Source organism: Peromyscus leucopus, chromosome 7, assembly GCF_004664715.2.
Source record: "Peromyscus leucopus breed LL Stock chromosome 7, UCI_PerLeu_2.1, whole genome shotgun sequence".
Taxonomy (NCBI): domain Eukaryota; kingdom Metazoa; phylum Chordata; class Mammalia; order Rodentia; family Cricetidae; genus Peromyscus; species Peromyscus leucopus.
This window is the reverse complement of record NC_051069.1, coordinates 9,762,170-9,782,326: the sequence shown is the minus strand read 5'-3', so window position 1 is coordinate 9,782,326 and position 20,157 is coordinate 9,762,170. Positions and strand designations below refer to the sequence as shown.

The 20,157-nt window shown below is 46.9% G+C and overlaps 1 pseudogene; it reads right to left on the bottom strand.

The window, feature by feature from the left end:
• Positions 1-665: 665 nt before the first annotated feature.
• On the bottom strand, positions 666-11,273 carry LOC114690065 (annotated as a pseudogene).
• Positions 11,274-20,157: the final 8,884 nt, after the last annotated feature.

The following is a 20,157-nucleotide window of genomic DNA, read 5'->3' as shown; positions in this document are numbered from 1 at the left end:
GGATCTGTCTCCACCTCTTCAGAGCTGGGATTCCAGGCACAGACTACCACAATAGGGTTTCTTTCTCTTTTGTTTTGTTTTGTTTTTTATTTGTTTGTTTTCTGAGACATGGTCTCTCTATGAGATAGAGAGTCTGACATGTGACTATATAGAGTTTATGTAGTCCTGGTTGTCCTGGAGCCTCAAATTTACAGAGATCCACCTGCCTCTGCCTCATGAGTGCTGGGATTAAAGGCGTGTGCCACCATGCCCAGTCCACAGGCTTTCTTTTAATGTGGGTCCTGGGGATTGAACTTGGATCCTTATGCTTGCAAGGCAAACACTTTACCAACTGAACCAACTCCCCAGCATGGCAAACCAACTGTTAATAGAATCAAAGCACATATTTCAGTACCACATAATGTTTCGAAGAAAAGACTACTTTATTTGATTTATATTTTTTTATTTTGCATATATAAATGTTTGCCTACATGCATGTTATGTGCACCATGTGTGTACTTGGTATCCTCAAAAGCCAGAAGAGGGCATTGGATGCCCTGGAACTGGAGTTACAGATGGTTGTGAGCCACCATGTAGGTGCTATGAACTGAACTCAGGTCCTCTAGAAGAGCAGCCAGGGCTCTTAACTGCTGAGCCATCTCTCCAGCCCTGGAAAGGCTGCTCACTTACAACTCCTTTCCTCGGAAGAGTTGGGAAATCCCATTTCCCTGCATCGGTCCTGGCCCACTGTCGAATGTGTTTGGAATCAACTCCTGAGGGGTCGGGGCTGGGTCAAACAGGAGGAGAGAGCATGTCTTCTCTTCCACGGTAGTGGGTGGCATCTGACGAGCAGGAGGCTAACAACAGGGGTCTGCCTGATAACGACACCGAAGCCGTCCCCCAGCCTCTCAAAGCTGGGTCTCCTTCAGTCGGCCACTCTCTGTAAATACGGAACTTCCACAAAGCTTCAAACATCTCATTTTCTAATAAGAGTTGAGGAGAGCTTCTAACATAAGAGGAAAAACAAACAGGAAATAGGAACCCTGAGGAAACAAAACCCAGGTGGGAAGTAGAATAAAACCGACAAATAAGCCGGGCAGTGGTGGCGCACATCTTTGATCCCTACAGAGCCAGGCGGATCTCTGTGAGTTCGAGGCCAGCCTGTTCTACAGAGCGAGTTCCAGGACAGCCAGGACTACACAGAGAAACCCTATCTCGAAAAACCAAAAATAAATAAATCCCTACAAATAAATGAAGTCCCACCATGTTTAATGGCCTCAAAAGATCAAGAGGAGGCACCGTGAACGTAGAAAAAGAACAGAATGCTAAGAAAAGCAACCCAGTGGGACAGAGATCTGAGACACCAAAAGTATGGGTCACCAGAATAAAAATAATTTAAATAGACCGGAAGATACACTCTAGGAAATTCCTTTGAAAACAGATCAAAAAAAAAAGAAAAAGAAAAAGACGTTAGAAAATACTCCTTAGGGCTGGCAAGATGGTTACCAGGTGAGTGAAGCTGCCGCCACACCTGACAGTGTGAGTCTGCTCCCCAGGGCGCACAGGGTGGAAGGAGAGGACTCCCACAGGCTGTCTTCTGACCACCACATGCATGTGATGGCATGTGCAGCTCCTTTCACCACACACACAGACAAAAGAAATAATAATAAAAAAAAAATTCTTCCAAAAAGAAAATATTTTTAAATAAGTGTTCCAAAAGTCTTTAAATTGTGGTCAAGAGAGAACAGAGAAAGTGGTAAGGAAGAAGTTAGGGAAGGAAGAGTACTAAGAAATCTCTCAGAACTAAAGAATGTGATGTTCAAACTGAGAGGGTCCACTGCGTGCCTGGCTCTTGAACCAGAAGTTAGGCCTTGCCAAGGCACATCATGCTGAGACTCCAGTACATTAAGAGCAAATATAAGATCATAAAAGCTTTTAGAGAAAAAAACAGATTACATACCAAAATTGCAGAACTGAAAAGATATCAGATGCCTGGAAATGTTGAAAAGAATAACTTCTAGTCTATAATTCTACCAAAATCCTAAACACTGTTAAAACTCTAGAGTGATAGGATGTTAAAGAACTTTTCAAGCCAGGCAGTGGTGGCACATGCATTTAACCCCAGCACTCGGGAGGCAGAGCCAGGCAGATCTCTGTGAGTTCAAGGCCAGCCTGGTCTTCAGAGAGAGAGATTCAGGACAGGCACCAAAACAATACAGAGAAACCCTGTCTCGAAAAGCCAAAAAGTAAAAATGATGTCTTCAGATTTGTTGAGTATCAGAATCTTGCCTCCCACGTACCTTTTCTGTGGTAGCTGCTGGAAAGTGCACTCAGCAGAATGATGAGGTAAATTGGGGGAGACATAGAACCCAGGAAAAAGAAATTAAGTGCAGAAAACAGATCACATGGATTTTCAGGATAACAGATTTAAAAAAAAAAAAGTCTTAAATTATACGTAGCATGACCTGTCCACAGTGGAACAGACTGGGGGAGGGAGAGGAAGAGAGAGGAGAGGAGGAGGAAACAGAGGCTGAGGATTGAGGCGGGAAGGGAAGAGCAACTTTGATATGCTGTCTGTTTATTTATGTAGAAAACTGTCTGAGAGAGGCTAGGGAAAGTCAAGGAAAACTAAAATTTAAAAAAAATAATATGACAATATATAGTTTGGATGTGTCCCTCAAAGTACATGTTGACGGTATGTCTTCTGGAGGTTGTTAGGATTCTGCCACTCCAGCTATACGACTGCACATGTGCAGTTTCGTAGCTAAGTAAGGGGTCTTACGTCTTACACCCTCCGTGCACTTCGTGATTGTGCAAATGCGCGCAGCACGGTCACGAAATCTGCACATGCGTGGCGTAGCTCTGTAAGCCTGCTTCCCCCCCACCCCCAACTCTCTCTCTCTCTCTCTCTCTCTCTCTCTCTCTCTCTCTCTCTCTCTCTCTCTGTACGAGTCTCTTCCCAGGCCTGGTCACTCTCTTCTGCCCCCCCCCCCCAATAAAGCTCTGATACTGGGTTTTGTCCTGGCTCGTGACCTTTCCTCGCACGGTAACAACGCCGCTCATTATTTAAAACCAACAGAGGTGACAGGGGTTAAATGTGGTTATCAGAGTGGCCCCTGGGATGGATTGGCCTCTGAGACATGTTGAGGCATGTTGCTCTTCTCAGCCAAAGAATGCTCTGCTCTGTGTTACCTCACCAGATCCAGCATCAAGTTCTTGAATTTCCCAATCTCTAGAAATGAGTGATAAGGGAACCTGTATTGTTGATATCACCCCAGTCTGAGATGTTTTGTTATAGCAGTAGAAAACAATGTCAGGGTAAAGTAAAGGCCATTTAAGAAACGTCACAAGTGTCTACCTACCCAGTCACTGCCACATAAACATTGAATATTCATTTAACTGATGATCATCATGTAACTCCATGAAGATGAATTATGCAGCAGACAGTTACAGAGGGGAGCTAACCCTGAAGAAGAGTATATGCTTACCTATACAATAGAAAATCAAAATAAAAATTGAAAATTGAGTGTGTGCTATGGTGATGCACGCCTTTTTTTTTTTTTTTTTTTTTTTTTTTGGTTTTTTCGAGACAGGGTTTCTCTGTGTAGCTTTGCGCCTTTCCTGGAACTCGCTTTGGAGACCAGGCTGGCCTCGAACTCACAGAGATCCGCCTGGCTCTGCCTCCCGAGTGCTGGGATTAAAGGCGTGCGCCACCACCGCCCGGCTGGTGATGCACGCCTTTAATCCTAGCACTTGGGAGGCAGAGACAGGTGGATCTCTGTGAGTTTGAGGCCAGCCTGTTCCACAGAGCAAGGCAGTTACACAGAGAAACCCTGTCTGAAAAACAAAGAAACGCCCCCAAAAACAGAAAAATTGAAAACTGGGGAAATGGAGGGCTAGAAATTCAAGTAATATTTGGAACAAGTATCAGCAATCTATACCAATGGCTAAGCTTTTTTGTTGTTGTTTGTTTGTTTTTTTCGAGACAGAGTTTCTGTGTGTAGTTTTGATGCCTGTCCTGGATCTCGCTCTGTAGACCAGGGTGGCCTCGAACTCACAGAGATCCGCCTGGCTGTGCCTCCCGAGTGCTGGGATTAAAAGGCATGGGCCACCACAGCCTGGAGGCTAAGCTTATTTTTGTAAATAAATTTCTTCGTAGATAAAGTTTACTGGGACACAGCCACACCTGTCTTTTAACAGCAAAACCCCAGGATCTGCCTATTTCTGCCTCCTTACCCAATTGTAGTGTTCCAGACTACATGGGGCTAGCCATCCAACGTCAGGGGTTCAAGCTTTTACAGCAAGCACTTCAACCTCTGAGGCATCTCTTAGCTCTCACTGGGTCGTCGGGCTCATCTGATAGGCTAGGCTGGCCGGCCAGTGAGCCCTTAGGATCTCCCGCAGGCTTCTGTGGTGCTGGGATCACAGAAACTTGTCCCCGCACCTGATCTTTTATGTGAGTGAGGGGGGTCAAACTCGGGCCCTCAAGCTTGTCTGAAGAGCATTTTTCCAGCTAAGCCATCTCCCTAGCCCCAGCTAGTTTTTTTTTTTTTTTTTTTTTTTTTCAATATGGCATGGTCTGTAACCGCACTTGGAAGGATCACCGGTTCAACGCCAGCCTGGGCTACACAGTAAGACCTTGTCTCAAAACAAACAAGACCAATATTAGTTGACTTTTGAAATTACATGCATTGCTATTTTGTAACAAATAAATCCTTTCATGCTGTTGCCCTGATGAGGGAGGCACTAGTCTAGCATCAGGGCTGGCACTGCACCATGCTCGGCTGTCCCCTCTTGCCAGCTGTCACCCTACCATCTAAATGGGGATGAGTGAGTCAGAACTGCTTGGCCGGGGTTTTACAGGCACTAGACATGGGGCCATAGACCCCAAATCTAGAGGGAACCCTGTGGGTCAGCATCCTGTCTCAAGCCACACTGGATACTGTATGAATCATCCAGAGGCCCAGCACGACAGCAGAGTGGTTTTGGTGGCTGCCAGTGACAACTGTCGGGCGGCCTTGCTTCATAAAATCCAACAGCTCCTGTAATTAGGTATGACCTGCACACGTTATTTAACGTCTCTGTGTCTCACTTTTGTTGTTGGTTAAATGGGGGTTAATCACACCTCCTTATACAGGGCTGTGGCAAGCCTTCCTCTGCAAGCAAACATGAACACATTGCACAGTGGCCCAATAAATGTCAGCTATGATTTTCATTTGTCACAGATGTCTTAGATGAGGTCCAGGCAGGGAAAGTGGCATGCACAATGTCACATGCAGATTAGAGTCGGCTAGGACTGGTGCCTGGGACTCTTCTGTCTCCTGGCAACAATACCCCCTTGAACCTCTTCCCAATGCTTAGCATCTTTGGACAGATAATACAAATTAACAACAGTGGGCAGGTGATGAATGGGAGGATGGAGACAGAGAAGAAAGTGTTTACTGTGCTGTTCTCTGTCTCTCTATCTCTGTGTCTCTGTGTGCCTGTCTCTCTGTCTCTGTCTGTCTGTCTGTCTGTCTGTCTCTCTCTCTCTCTCTCTCTCGTGTGTGTGTGTGTGTGTGTGTGTGTGTGTGTGTGTGTGTGTGTGTGTGTCTCCATGTGTCTATGTGTCTCTGTTGGGGGTTGAACCCAGTTCCTTGTGCACGTGAGGCAAGCGCTTTACCAACTGAGCTAGCCCTTCCCTGTGCTTTTAAATGTTTCAAACCATGTGACTGCATTATTAACACAAACTAGAGAGGCAAATGGATGGATGAACTGAAAAGCAGGATTAGTAATGCGGTTCTCATGGTGGGGAACAAATAAGCCGAGAGGATTGACTTCTAGGCCACTGTTGATAGCCAGATGTGAATCACTGCAGCTTTTTAGTAAAAGCAAACTTCGCTTGGGATTTACAGAGCCAACTAACTGTAGAACAGAACATAAGTCACCGGCTGTTCATTAGTCAAGATCTTCCCTATGAGAGGGCCTAGGTTTCCTTGGCCACAGGTGAGCGGATCTTGGAATGCAATGGAAATTTCCACCTTGGCACCTGGCAGAACCCCTCCCCCAGACACTTTGCATCCAGGCCCACATTTGTATAACCATTCTGGAAAACACAGTTGAGGTTGCAGAAACCGTTCTTTGTTTTTTGGGTTTTTTTTTTTTTTTTTTTTTTTAATTGGGGACGACAGTGGGGACAAAGTTTGTTTTTCAAGGGAGGGAACTATGTCCCAGAAATAGCTGAGAGCGAGATGGCAGGCGGCTGGCAGAGAGCTGGAGGCTCCAGGGCAACGCTCCCGGGCTCTGTTGACTTTGGACGGACCGCCTGCACATTGTAAACAATTGCTGAACCGATTTCCTACCTCTGCGAATGTCTTGTTTGGACAAGGGTCCCCCCACCACCACCACCTCCTTTAAAAGGCAGTTTTATCATTTGTTTGCAAAAATGTTCAGCCCCTTCCCTTTCTTTCCCGTTCCCGCTGTGGCTCTGGTCTCCCCCGGAGCCAGATGAAGAGTCATTGTGCTTCTTTAATGTGAACCAAACTCTCCGCTCCTTTTTCAAACCGTTCCAGGTCCGTTGGACCAATATTACTCAGCAGTGCGACTTACAAGGGTCTGTTAAGGAATCTTTCGTTGTTGTTAAGCAAGAGAGATTTGAGGTTTGGGTTTTTGTTTTTTGGGGTTTTTTGTTGTCCTTCTTCTTCTTCATCCTTGTTTATTACATTTTTAACTACTAACACAAGAAAATCTGCACACACGGATTGAGCAAGCAATAAAACCCAGCTCCTAATGTGTTGGCCCGCACGGGTAAATGCTCCTTCTAGACACTGATGGAACAGATTCGCTCTCTTCCACCGGCTCAAGATGTCAGACTGGGAAATGAAACTGGTCTTCTATAAGGAAGAAAGCGTAGGAGGACCGGAGGGAGCTGTGTGGGCTGCCGGGGCCGGGGTGGAGCGGCTGAGAGGTTGGGGGGATGGGCAGCCCACTCTGAAAAGCAGCCAGGACTCTAGCGGCTCCGAAAGAAGGAATATTCTGTTCCTGACCACCCAGGGACAAGGCCAGCCACAGAGCAGATGAGATGTGCGATAGGAGAGCCTACCCTGGCGCCCCGCTCACAGGAGGAAGGAGAAAGAGGGAGTGATGGAGGTGGGGGGCAGGCTCTTCCCGCTGTACTAGTCCCAGCTGGAAACAGAAGCCACTCTAAGCTGGATAATCGAGGAGGGTTTATTAAAGGCACTGTTGAGGAGGCGTGAGCAGGAGGGAAGGAGAATAGAAGGGAGAGACTGGCCCCAGAGCCTAAGGCGGGAAGGAGCTGTCCCTGAGCCCAAGAGGAAAGGTCCACCCTTAAAGACCCCGAGGGAAGCACACTCTCTAACATTTTTTTTTTGTTCGTTTAATTAATTAATCTTGTGTATGTCCCTGTAGGTGAATATGTGTGCACATAAGTGTGTGTGTCCGTGTGCATGCAGAGGCCAGAAAGAAGATGTCAGGTGCTCTCTATCAACCTCAGCTTTATTCCTTTTTTGGCAGGTTTCCTCCCTGAACCTGGGGCTTGCCTGTCTAGGGTGAGGCTGGAAGCCAGCAAGCGTGAGCTAGCCTTTTATCTCTGCTCTGCCCTGAGCGAGGGTATAAGCTCATGTGTGGGACTCTCAGCTACATACATGAACGTGGTGATCCCAACTCCGGTCCTCATGATTGCTCAACAGGTACTTTAGCCACTGAGCCATCCTCCAGCTCTGTGTGTGTGTGTGTGTGTGTGTGTGTGTGTCTGTGTGTGTGTCTGTGTGTGTGTGTGTGTGTGTCTGTGTGTGTGTGTGTGTTGTGTGTTGTGTTGGTGTGTTGTGTCTTAAGAACAGGATCTGGGCTCTAATTGAAGCTTTTACATCAGCTTTCTGAGTGCTGCGGTTACAAGCCCATACCACCATGCTTAGTTCCCTCTGTCTGTCCTTCCTTCCTTCCTTCCTTCCTTCCTTCCTTCCTTCCTTCCTTCCTTCCTTCCTTCCCTTCCTCTTCCTCCCTCCTTTCCTTTCTTACTTTTGTTTTGTTTTTCAAGACAGGATTTCTCTGTGTATCAGTCCTGCCTGTCCTGGAACCCACTCTGTAGACCAGACTGGCCTCCATTTCAGAAATCTACCTGCCTCTGCCTCCCCAGTGCTGGGATTAAAGGCCTGGCCATGCTTGGTTTCTTATTTATTTTTATCACCTGGAAATACATCACTCTGAAGACACATTGACATTGAACAAACACATCTAAATTAAGAACGGACACAAACCTGGAGCACACTTTTAACATACACATGCTTGTAACCCCAGACCTCAGGAGACTAAGGCAGGAGGATCACAAATTCCAGGCTAGTCTGAACTGCACAGTGGGATCCTGTCCCAAAGAAAGAACAAGAAAACCTGCTACAAGAGCTGGAGAGCTGACTCGGTGTTCAAGGGGGCAGGCTGCTCTTGCAGAGGACCCAAGTTCTGTTCCCAACGCTCATGTTAGGCAGCTCACATTCCCTGTAATTCCAGCTCCAGGGGACCTGATTCCCTCCTCTGGCCTCCTCGGGCACCCACACATGCATGGTAACACAGAGACGTGTAAATAAAAACAATAACTAAAATAATTTAAAAGGAGAGAGGAGCCCTGGGAAGCAGAGCTAGGAAAATTGTAGTTGAGGGCTAGCCTGATTTACATATGAGACACTGTCTCAAAAAGAGAAAGGGGAACTAATGCCAGAAAACAGAGTCGTAAACAGGCTGGGGGCAAGCACCAAATCCATTCAAACACACAATCAGCCACAGTGATTACATTTACCAGAGCAGTGCTTGTTTTACTCCCAGGATGTGAGTTCCTAGTCCCGGCACCACATAAAAAGCCAGACATGTTAGAGCCAGAGACAGGTGGTTTGCTGGTCAGGCAGCCTAGCCAAATCGATGAACTCCAGGTTCAGTTAGAGAACCTGTGTCTTGGGGTTTTTATTGCTATGAAGAAATACCATGACCACAGCAACTCTTCTAAAGAAAACATTTAATTGGGGTGGCTTGCTCATAGTTTCAGAAGTTCAGTCCATTATCATTATGGTAGGGAGCATGGCAGCATGCAGGCAGATGTGGTGCTGGAGAAGTAGCTGAGAGTCCTACATCTTGCGGGCAACAGGAAACTAAGACACTGGGTGGTATCCTGAGCATAGGAAACCTCAAAGCCCGCCCCCATGGTGACACACTTCCTCCAACAAGGCCACACTCACTCCAACAAAGTCACACCTCCTAATAGTGGCCCTCCCTATGAAATTATAGGAGCCAATTACATTCAAACTACCACAACCTGTCTCGAAAAAGCAGGTGATCTGATCAAAAGCCTATGGCTGGGAAGATGAGAGGCCCAAGTATTTTCACTAAATTGCCATGTTGTCACACTGCCTTTTAAATATTTATGTTTATGTTTACAGTTTTGTGCTGCTCTCAACCACGGTCAGAGGAGCTTCTTTTGGCAGTGGGCAGTGGCTAATGCAGAGACTCATAACTGGTCAGAGTGCTCAGAATAAATGACCATGGGTGCTCCAGAGATCCAAATAAGCCCCCTGTGCCCCTCAAAAAGTCCAGGGAACATCTCAGAAGGGACAGAAAGAAGGTAAGAGCCTAAGGATGGGAAGATGCTGTGAAGTGTCTTTTGGATTTGGCATGGGCATGGAGCTCACGAATTCACTGCATCTGAGGTTGTCTGCACACGATCAAACCAATCCGCATTCTAGTATGGACGGGGGAGGGGCTCAGCAGCTCCTCCTCCCCAAGCAGGAGACAGTGACTTTTTGATGGATGCTGGAAGAGGGAGGTCATTTTTCTTCGGATGCGTGGCCACTGCTAGATCACGTGTGCTCTAATGGATGGCCCCACACCCATGTGTATACAGGCAGCTCTAACTGGACTTGGTGAGCTATTCTAAAAAAGGGAAGACAAAAGAGGAGGAGAGAAGACATGAAGGGGGGGGAGATTAAAGCAGGGGAGATGGAGGAAGGAGTGTGGAGACATACGGTCAGAATACTTTGTGCACAGGTATGAAACTTTCAAAGACACATTAACGTTTTATCTTAAAAATGAAACCAAAAAAGGTGGACAGCCACTGAGGTAGATAACCAACATTAGCCTCTGGCCTACACACACACACACACACACACACACACACACACACACACACACCAAGCGTGCACATACACGCAGGTAAAACAGGAGATGAAAGAGACTGGAGGCGAAGGGATATTCTGTGTACTTGTTTCTGTTGTTGTGGTCTGGTTTTGTTTCAAGACAGGGCTGTTCTAGAACTCACTCTGTAGACCAGCTGGCCTCCAACTCACAGAGATCTGCCTGCCTCTGCCTCCCACATTCTGGGACTAAAGGCATTGCCACCATGCCTGCTGTGTGTGTGTGTGTGTGTGTGTGTGTGTGTGTGTGTGTGTGTGTGTGTGAAAATACATAAAACATAACATTTACAATTTTACATTTATTGTTTTGTGGGGGTGGGGTGGAGTGGCCATAAACATGCCATGGTGTAACTGTGGGGGTCAGAGGACACCTTTTGGGGGTTGGATATCTCTTTCCCCTGTGGGTCCCAGGAATCGAACCATCAAGCTGGCAGAAGCACCCTCACCCCCTGAGCCATTTTAACCATTCCATGTGTATAGTCCTATGGCACTGAGAACCACCAGTCTGGTTTCTATATCGTTGAGGTTTCTGACTACTCTAGCTGCCTCATATAGTGGACGCATAAAGCACTTAACTTCTTGTGACTTATTTCACTCAGCTTGATACCCAAGGCTCACCCACCGGGTGGCAGTGGCACACGCCAGGAGGATCTCTGTGAGTTTGAGGTCCAGCCTGGTCTATAGAGTGAGCTCCAGGACAGGCACCAAAACTACACAGAGAAACCCTGTTTACAACAACAACAACAAAACAAAAAAAAAAAAAGCTCACCCATGTTATAGCCTGGTTTGGTCTCTCTCTCTCTCTCTCTCTCTCTCTCTGCGCGGTAGCAACTTTTATTGGGGGTGGGGGATCAGTCCTTCTTGGCCTGGCCTTCCTCATGGCAGCCAGCACGTTGCTCAGCTCCTCCTGCTTCCTCTTGGCGCGGATGTACGTGCCCACCCTCTTCTTGATGAACTTGAGCACACGCGCTTGTCCTTGGATAACTTGAGCAGCTCCATGGCGCGCCGCCGCCGCACGAACTTGGTATGCTTGGTGAAGGCTTGCTGACATTCTTCGTCACCTTGTGGCCCTTGTTGAGGCCCACGGCCATGGGGTAGTGCAGGGCCATGGCTGCTGCTCTCCGAAGGTGGCCACAACAGGAAGCGGCATCTCGTTTTTTTTAAAGTTGAGTATATATACTTCATTGTATGGATAGACCTGACTGAGCTGATCTGTCTGTTGATGGACATTTGGACTCCTTCCACCTTTGGGCTACTATTAATAAGTCTACCATGAACATAGATGTGCAAGTATTTGTTTAAGCTGCTGCTTCCATTTAATTTTATACTCCCAGGATGAAATTGCTAGATGGCAGGACCATTCATTCTAACGTTTTGAGGACCTGCCTGTGTTTTCACAGAGGCTGTGGAGCAGCTTGGACCATTAGCCTTCTTCTTCTCTAAGGAATAAATGGTATTATTTTCTAAGATGATAAATTAAGAAATATTAGTTAGCACATTTAATCCCAGCACTCAAGAGCCAGAGGCAGGCAAATCTCTGAGTTCCAGTCCAGCCTGGTCTACAGAGCAATGCCAGGACAGCCAGGGCTACACAGAGAAACCCTGTCTTGAAAAAACAAACGGCCTGGAGGCATGGCTCAGTGGTTAAGAGCACTGGCTGTTCTTCCAGAGGTCCTGAGTTCAATTCCCCGCAACCACATGGTGGCTCACAACCATCTGTAATGAGATCTGATCGCTCTTCTGTCATGCAGGCGTACATGCAACTTACATAAAAACACATGAGTAAACAAGTCTTTTTCGAAAGAAAAAGAAAAAAACAAATAAACATTAGTTAAATGCACTACTTAAAATTAAAAAGCTATCTACTAATAGAACTGAAAATAGTCTGAATAGCTTCCAAATTGCATGAAAGGAAGAGAAATACAGAAACATGAAACAGAGGGTGAGCAAGACAGCTCATCAGGTAAAGGAGCCTGCAGCCAAAGCTGACAACTTGAGTTCAATTCCTGGGACACATGGTAGAAGAGAGAACCAACTCCCACAAGTGTCCTCTGACTTCTACATGCATGCATACACAGACACACACACACATATATACACACACACCAACACACACACACACACACACACATACACACATAAACAAACAAGTAAATAGATAAATATGGGGGCACCAAAGAAGACAGCAGTGTACTTGTCGTCTGTAGCTCCAGTTGTCAACTTGACACACCTGAAGAAGAGGGAACCTCAGCGAAGGAATGGCCTCCATCAGACTGGCTCATGGGCATGTCTGTGAGGCATTTTCCTAAATTGTCAGTTGATGTTGGGGAGGGAGTCCAGCCCGCTAGGGGCGATGCCATCCCCAGGCAGGCAAGCCTGGGAGAAGTACAAGAAAGGTAGCTGAGGGAGTCGGGAGAAGCAGGCCAGTAAGCAGCACTCCTCCGTGGTCCCTGCTTCAGTTCTGCCGCGGCTTCTGTCGCCGAGGAGCTGGAGCCCTACAGCCCAGAAGCCCCTTCCTCCCACACTTTGCTGTTGGTTCTGGTGTTTATCACAGCCGCAGAAATCAAACTGGAACTGCACTAAACTTGTTCTGAGAACGAGTAAAGCTGATGTAAACACACTTCGTAAAAGAAAATGAAAACCAGTTATGTTATTATCAAGAGGCACAAAGCAATGAAGCCAGGGAGGTTGAAATTAATGGAGGAGCTGACACATTGCAGACAGATTTAAACAAAAAGTGAACGAGAGCCTAGGAATAGTAACAGGCTCGTGGGGTGACTGTAATTCACAATAACTTGTGCTATATTTTATGAATAACTCGAAGAGAGTTCAAAGGCTCCAAACACAAAGTAACGACAAGGAGAGAGAACCGTAATTATCCTGATTCGATCGGTACACATTGTAGGTATGCATTGAACTATCACACTGGAGGCTGGAGAGATGGCTCAGCAGGTAAGAGTACACCCTGCTCTCGCAGGGGAGAGTAATGGCTGTCAAATGCCAGCATCTTGTTTATTGTGATCTTGACTCTGTGTCCCTGCCGTAGGGCAGCAGCTTCAGAAGGCAGAGAGGCAATAGCTGCCGGAATCTTGAGTCCTGTTTGAGATGTGTGAGTGTGTGTTTCATTGTGGATTTTTGTTAGTGTTTTTGAGGTAAGATTTCACAGTGTATTTCAGACCCGCCTAAGTGCTGGGATTACAATAGGGTGTGTGTGTGTGTGTGTGTGTGTGTGTGTGTGTGTGTGTGTGTGTGTGTTGCTTTTATATACTTTTTGAAAGGCATATATATTATATGTGGGGGAGGGGCTGGAGAGATGGCTCAGTAGATAAGAGGACTTGCTGCTCTTTCAGAGGACCTAATTTCAGTTCCCAGCACCCATATCAATTGGCTTACAACCTTCTGTAACTCCTGATCTAGGGGATCAGATGCCCTCTTCTGGCCTCTGAAGGCATTGCATAATCATAGTGCACATACTGATAGACAGACAGACACACACACACACACACACACACCCTACCAACCCACAAACAAGCATAAATAAATAAACTATGTCCTTAAAAACATGCTAAGTGAAAAAATACAGATACAGCTGGGCGGTTGTGGCACACACCTTTAATCCCAGCACTCAGGAGGCAGAGCCAGGCAGGTCTCTGTGAGTTTGAGGCCAGCCTGGTCTACAGAGTGAGATCCAGGACAGGCACCAAAAACTACACAGAGAAACCCTGTCTCGGGGAAAAAAAAAAAAAAGAATCCAGATACAAAAGGCCACTTAATGCAGATCCTACCGTTATGAGCTATCTAGAGAGGCAAGTTTTTTAGAGAGGGCAGACTAGTGGTGGGTTACAGTGGAGGGGAGAGGAACAGGAAAGAACTTAGTGGAGCTGAAGCTTCCTTTTGGGTTGGTGGAAATGTTCTGGATCTAGTTAGTGGGGATTTTCAAACAAACACAGAAAGCACCACACACCACAGAAAGCTACACTATAAAATGGCTTTATAGTTTTATTTATTTATTTCTACATTTATTTATTTGTGTCTGGGTGGGTATTAGTGTGGGGACATGGCATATGTGTGGAGGTCAGAGGTCAACTTGCAGGCCTTGATTCTCTTCCTCTAGCATGTGGTCCCTAGAGAGCGAACTCAGATACTCGAGCTGGCAGCAAGTGTCCTGACCCGCTGAGCCATCTCACTGGCCCTATAAAATGGTTTTTAGCTGACAAATTTTTTTTTTTATTATATATTTTATTTTACAATACCATTCAGTTCTACATATCAGCCATGGATTCCCTTATTCTCCCTCCTCCCACCCCCTCCCCTTCCCCCCAAGCCACCCCATTCCCACCTCCAGGACAAAGTCCTCCCCTGAGGACTGCGATCAATCCTGGTAGACTCAGTCCAGGCAGGTCCAGTCCCTTCCTCCCAGACTGAGCCAAGTGTCCCTGCATAAGCTCCAGGTTTCAAATAGCCAACTCATGCAATGAGCACAGGACTTGGTCCCACTGCCTAGTTGCCTCCCAAACTGATCAAGCCAATCAACTGTCTCACCTATTCAGAGGGCCTGATCCAGCTGGGGGCCCCTCAGCCTTTGGTTCATAGTTCATGTGTTTCCATTCATTTGGCTATTTTTTTTTCAATAATTGAGTAAAACCGAAATTTATTATAAGCCACAGTTGTCCTAGGGACCTCCATGCTATATATATAGCCTCTATGGTTCTATGGGTTGTGGTCTGATTGTTCTTTATTTTATATCTAGAATCCACTTATGAGTGAGTACATACCATGACTGTCTTTCTGGGTTTGGGTTACCTCACTCAGGATGATTTTTTTCTAGTTCCATCCATGTTTTAGCTGACAAATTTTATGTAATATATATTTAATCACCATGAAACAAATCTTTGAGAAGAGATATTATGTTTCTGTTGAGGGTAAGCTGGATGTTTCCAACCAAACTTTCCTCTGAGGACAATTAGAAAAATCTGGAGAGACTATGAAAAGCACCTGACTGAAGCACAAATAAGCCCACTGACGAGAAATCCCACCCAGAGTCAGAAGGAGAACGAGACTGTGCAGCGGGCTTCTGCTTCCAGTCCACCAGTCTCCTAGCTCAACTGCGAGAGCTGCTTGACAGGGGTAGAATGCAATCCATCGCGGTGTCCCAGGCTGGAGGGATGGCTCAGTGGTTAGAGCACTTGCTGCTCTTGCAGAGGACCCAGGTTCAATTGTCAGCACCTATGTCTGGGACTAATAACTGTAACTTCAGACCCTTGGGGATTCTCACATGAACACCCAAAAATGATAGCTATGAATTATCTAGGTGAAGCTTGTGGAACCCCTGCCCCTGGGGGCCACCACATCAAGGAGGAAGAAACTGAGAGGACGTAGGAGGAAAAGCAGTCGCGCTCACCTCAATACTTTTCCTCTTCAGTGGTTGCTTCCCATCCTCATTGGAAAGAACTGCATGGCCATTCCAGTATCTTCTCCAGCTCCGACTTCTTGCATTCACCAAACAGCAGAGGACTCTATCTACCACACTTGCCTGGCACTGCCTCTGTGCTCACTGTGGGCCCACATCAAACAGCCAGCGTGCACGGCTGCATGCCCATTGATTTAAACAACCAGTGTTTTGATTATTCATTCCAGTTCCTCTTTAGAGTTGGGCGTGGAATCCCAGCACTCTGGAGGCTGAGACAGGAGGCGCTCAAGTTCAAAGCTAGCCTGGGCTACTTAGTAAGTCCTTGCCTCAAAAAATACTGAAACAAGGGGTTATAGAGATGGCTCATCAGTTAAGAGCATTTGTTGCTCCTGCAGAGGACAATAGTTTGGTTCCTAACACCTATGCTGTACAGCTCACACCTGTGTAACTACCTCCAGGGATTCAACACGTTTCTGGCCTCCACAAGCACCTACACACAGGTGTAAGGACCTTCGTGTGTAGGCTGGAGTTTTCTGTCTAGACCGCAGATTGGCTCTGTCCTACCAGCTGCTCCCCAAATAACCATACAGAGACTTATTATTAATCATAAATGTTTGGCCAATAGCTTAGGCTCCAACCAGCTCTTACAACTTAAATTAACCCATTTCTATTCATCTGTGTGCTGCCCCAAGACTCATTTACCTCATCTATGAACTTCTCATGTTGCTTCTTCCGCATCTGGCTTGTGACTCCTCCAACTCATACCCTCCATCTTTCCAGCATTCTCTCTGCCCTGAAAATCCTGCCTAGCCATTAGCCAATCAGCTTTTTATTTTCAATGAGAGCAACACATCTTTATAGTGTACAGAAGGATTATTCCACAGAATTTGTATGCTCCCAACAATCTTTGGGTTCAGTAAGAGACCCTGACTCACCAGAATAGGGCAAGGAGCAATGGAAGAAGACACCCCACAACTACATACCTATACACAGAGAGAGAGGGAGAGAGAGAGAGAGAGAGAGAGAGAGAGAGAGAGAGAGGTGGTTTGAATGAGAAATGCCCCCCATAGTCTTGGCTGTTTGAACAGTTAGTTGCCAGTTGGTGGCGCTGTTTGGAGAGCTTTCGGCAGCCAGCCTTCCTGGAAGAAGCACATCACTTGGAACAGGCTTGGAGATTCAAAGCCTACTGCCATTTCCAGTTTGCTCACCCTGCTTCATGCTTGCCGTTCACCATGTGAGTTCTTAGCTTCTGGTCCTGCCGCTATGCATAATGGATTCTCATTCCTCTGGAACCATAAATAATTCTTTCTTGTTTATGGTGATTTATCACAGCAACCAAAAGTAACTAACACACACACACACACACACACACACACATTAAAAAAAAAATAAATCCTAGCCAGGTGGTGGTGGTGGTGGCGGCGGCGGCGGCAGCGCACGCCTTTCATCCCAGCACTCAGGAGGCAGAGGCAGGTGGATCTCTGTGAGTTCAAGGCCAACCTGGTTTACAGAGTGAGTTCTAGAACAGTCAAGGCTACACAGAGAAACCCTGTCTGGGAGTGGGGAGGTCAAACCAAGCCAGTCAGTGGTGGTGCACACCTTTAAGCCCAGCACTTAGGAAGCAGAGGCAGGCAGATCCCTTTGAGTCTGAGACCAGCCTGGTCTATGAAGTGAGTTCCAGGACACCTAGAGCTGTTACATAGAGAAACCTCATCTAAAAAATCAACAAACCGCCGGGCGGCGGTGGCGCACGCCTTTAATCCCAGCACTCGGAAGGCACAGCCAGGCGGATCTCTGTGAGTTCAAGGCCAGCCTGGGCTACCAAGTGAGCTCCAGGAAAGGCGCAAAGCTACGCAGAGAAACCCTGTCTCGAAAAACAAACAAACAAACAAAAAAAAAAATCAACAAACCAAACAACCAACAAGCAAAAAAAAAAAAAAAAAAAAAACAAAAACAAAACAAAACAAAACAACAACAACAACAAAAAAACCCTCCTTATTAAACCTTTACTGTGAGGAGGTATCTCTTGTTGGCCTTTGTGTGCTGGAAGTACATTCCTTAGTCTGAATGGGTAAGTCTTGGAAAGACAGCATTAATACAATGCCTTCTTCTGCCCCCATCCTTTCTCAAACCCTGGGCATGCTCCCACCAGGCATGCAAAGGCCAGTCCAGAGTAAGTGCCTGTTCCTTCCAGAACCCATTTATAGCCTTGACAATCTAGGCATCAGTCCCGCTTGCCAGCCATGAGGGCCTTGTCCCAGGAGTCTACCACATACCATCTGAGTCTCTATCTCTCTCGTTGGCAGACAGATGGGCACATACTGGTGTTTTGTTCTCCTATGTGTACAAAAGAAATATGTCTAAACTCAGCCCATCTGTATTGTTGTAGCTGCCCAGTGCCCACTGGTTCCCTGAACCCACAGAGCCCCTTCAGCAGAGCACATCGAGATATCTACTTCTGCCCTGTGATGACCTCACCTTGAAGGACTGTGATGCTGCTCTAGCTGAGTTTCCTGAAATTCTGGACCTATGGGTCAAACTCATGGCCAAGGTGCTTATGATTCCCTTGCAACTGGAGTTCATACTTTGAACTACCTTCTAATCATCCTAGACCCAAGCAATAGCCTTCTGGTTCTAACCCAACCCAGGGCTAGGTACCAGGGACAAACCTGTGTCCCACAGCCCTGACACCATTCACCCTAGCCAGCCCAGAACTGTTCAATCTGTATTTTCTTTCATATGGAAACCCCAGGTCACTTGCCTAGCATATGTGAGGCCCTGGTTTGGAACCCAAGTACTCGGTCCCCCAAATAAAAAAAAAAAAAGTGGACATGTATCCATTTCCTTCCTCTCCGTACCCTGGCATCCATCAGTGGTTCTTCTGAGCATCCTTTCAGATAAAAATTCAAAGCTACCCAGCAATCCCTGTGTTCACTGCCACCATTCCAGTCAACCCTCCATCCTTCTTCTCGTGCTTTTAGTGCTGAGATCAAATCTAGGGCCTCATCAAGTGCTCTACCACTGAGCAACATTCCTAGCGCCGGCTGGATAATTTTTACAGTATTGGTCCAGCCATGTACTCTGGTCCTTGGTTCATTTCTGTGGCTATGACAAATACCTCGACAAAGGGCAATGTGGGGTAGAAATGGGTTTGCTAGGCTTCCAGTGCCAGGTCGCAGACCTCCATTGGGAGGAAGTTGAAGCAGGGACTTGGGGCAGCTAGTCACACCCCCCAGTCCAAGAGCAGAGAGACATGGATGCATGTCCACCCCTCAGCTCACCTTCTCCACCTTTACACAGTCCAGGACCCAAACGCAGGAAATGGGGTGGGACTTCCCACATCAATCAGCACAATTAAGACTGTTCCCCATGGGTGTGCCCAACCTAGACAGTCCCTCCCTGAGACTGTCTTCCTAGGTGATGCTAGACTGGGCCAAGCTAACAATGGAACTTTCCCTTTGCACTTCAATAAAACCCAAGCCTTGGTCCCTTCATCTGTGACGTAAGTTGTGGGAGAACTGGATACCAAATGGTACCAGGTGCACCCAGAGCAGGCACCCTTGACCTTGCTTCCCAGCCTTCCCCATCACCACCAGAGAAAGTTCTTTGAAATTAGACAGTTCCTGGAAACAAGATGTGTCTACTTTGTTACTTCAACTTCATCTCTTCTGTTTCATTTATTGTTATTATGTTGTTGTTGCTGGTGTTTTGAAACAGGGTCTCACTATATAGTCCTGGCCTGGAACTCGTGTCCGTTCCTCTAACCCCTGCCTCCCTAGCATGGTGGTTACAGGCTTGTGCCACCATACCTTCCTGCTGCTTCCCTTCCACTACTTTTCCCTCACTTCCCGAGGCCTCCCATGCTGGCTTCCAATAGCACTTAGAACACTGCACAAACCTGTTCTTACAAGCTTTTGCTTGTCTAGCTTCTAGAATATTCCACATAGCTCCTACCATGGCTGGTCCTCATGCCAAGATTCTCAAGGCTTCAAAGTCACCTTCTTCAAGGCTATCCTGACTCAGGTGGTGGCACCCCACCCTGCCCCACATGCCAGAATGTCACCCATCACGGAAGCCTGTGTTTCCTTGCAGCTTGGGCCACAGCCTCCCACAAACATTTTTCTCACTGTGTCTGTTTCCTGTCTCTCTGGCTGGGTCAGATGATCTTCATTAATTTGGTTTGTGTCTTTATTGGTCCAGTGCTTAAGGCTGTGCCCGACGCACAAAAGCTCCGTGGATGCTCTTTTTTTTTTTTTTGGTTTTTCGAGACAGGGTTTCTCTGTGTAGCTTTGCGCCTTTCTTGGAACTCACTTGGTAGCCCAGGCTGGCCTCGAACTCACAAAGATCCGCCTGCCTCTGCCTCCCGAGTGCTGGGATTAAAGGCGTGCGCCACCACCGCCCGGCCCGTGGATGCTCTTTTAACGCTGCTTTCCCTGGTCTGCCCAGCTGTACGCTGTCACTGGGTCCCTTGACTTCTCAAAGCTCTTCTAATTCATTAGCTCAGACCCATCTTGCTTTGTGTTTTGAACTGGGAATACTTGTACAGAGAGACAGTGTGGTGCAGACCCCAGGCTTGGATTTTTGTCCTGATGCTTC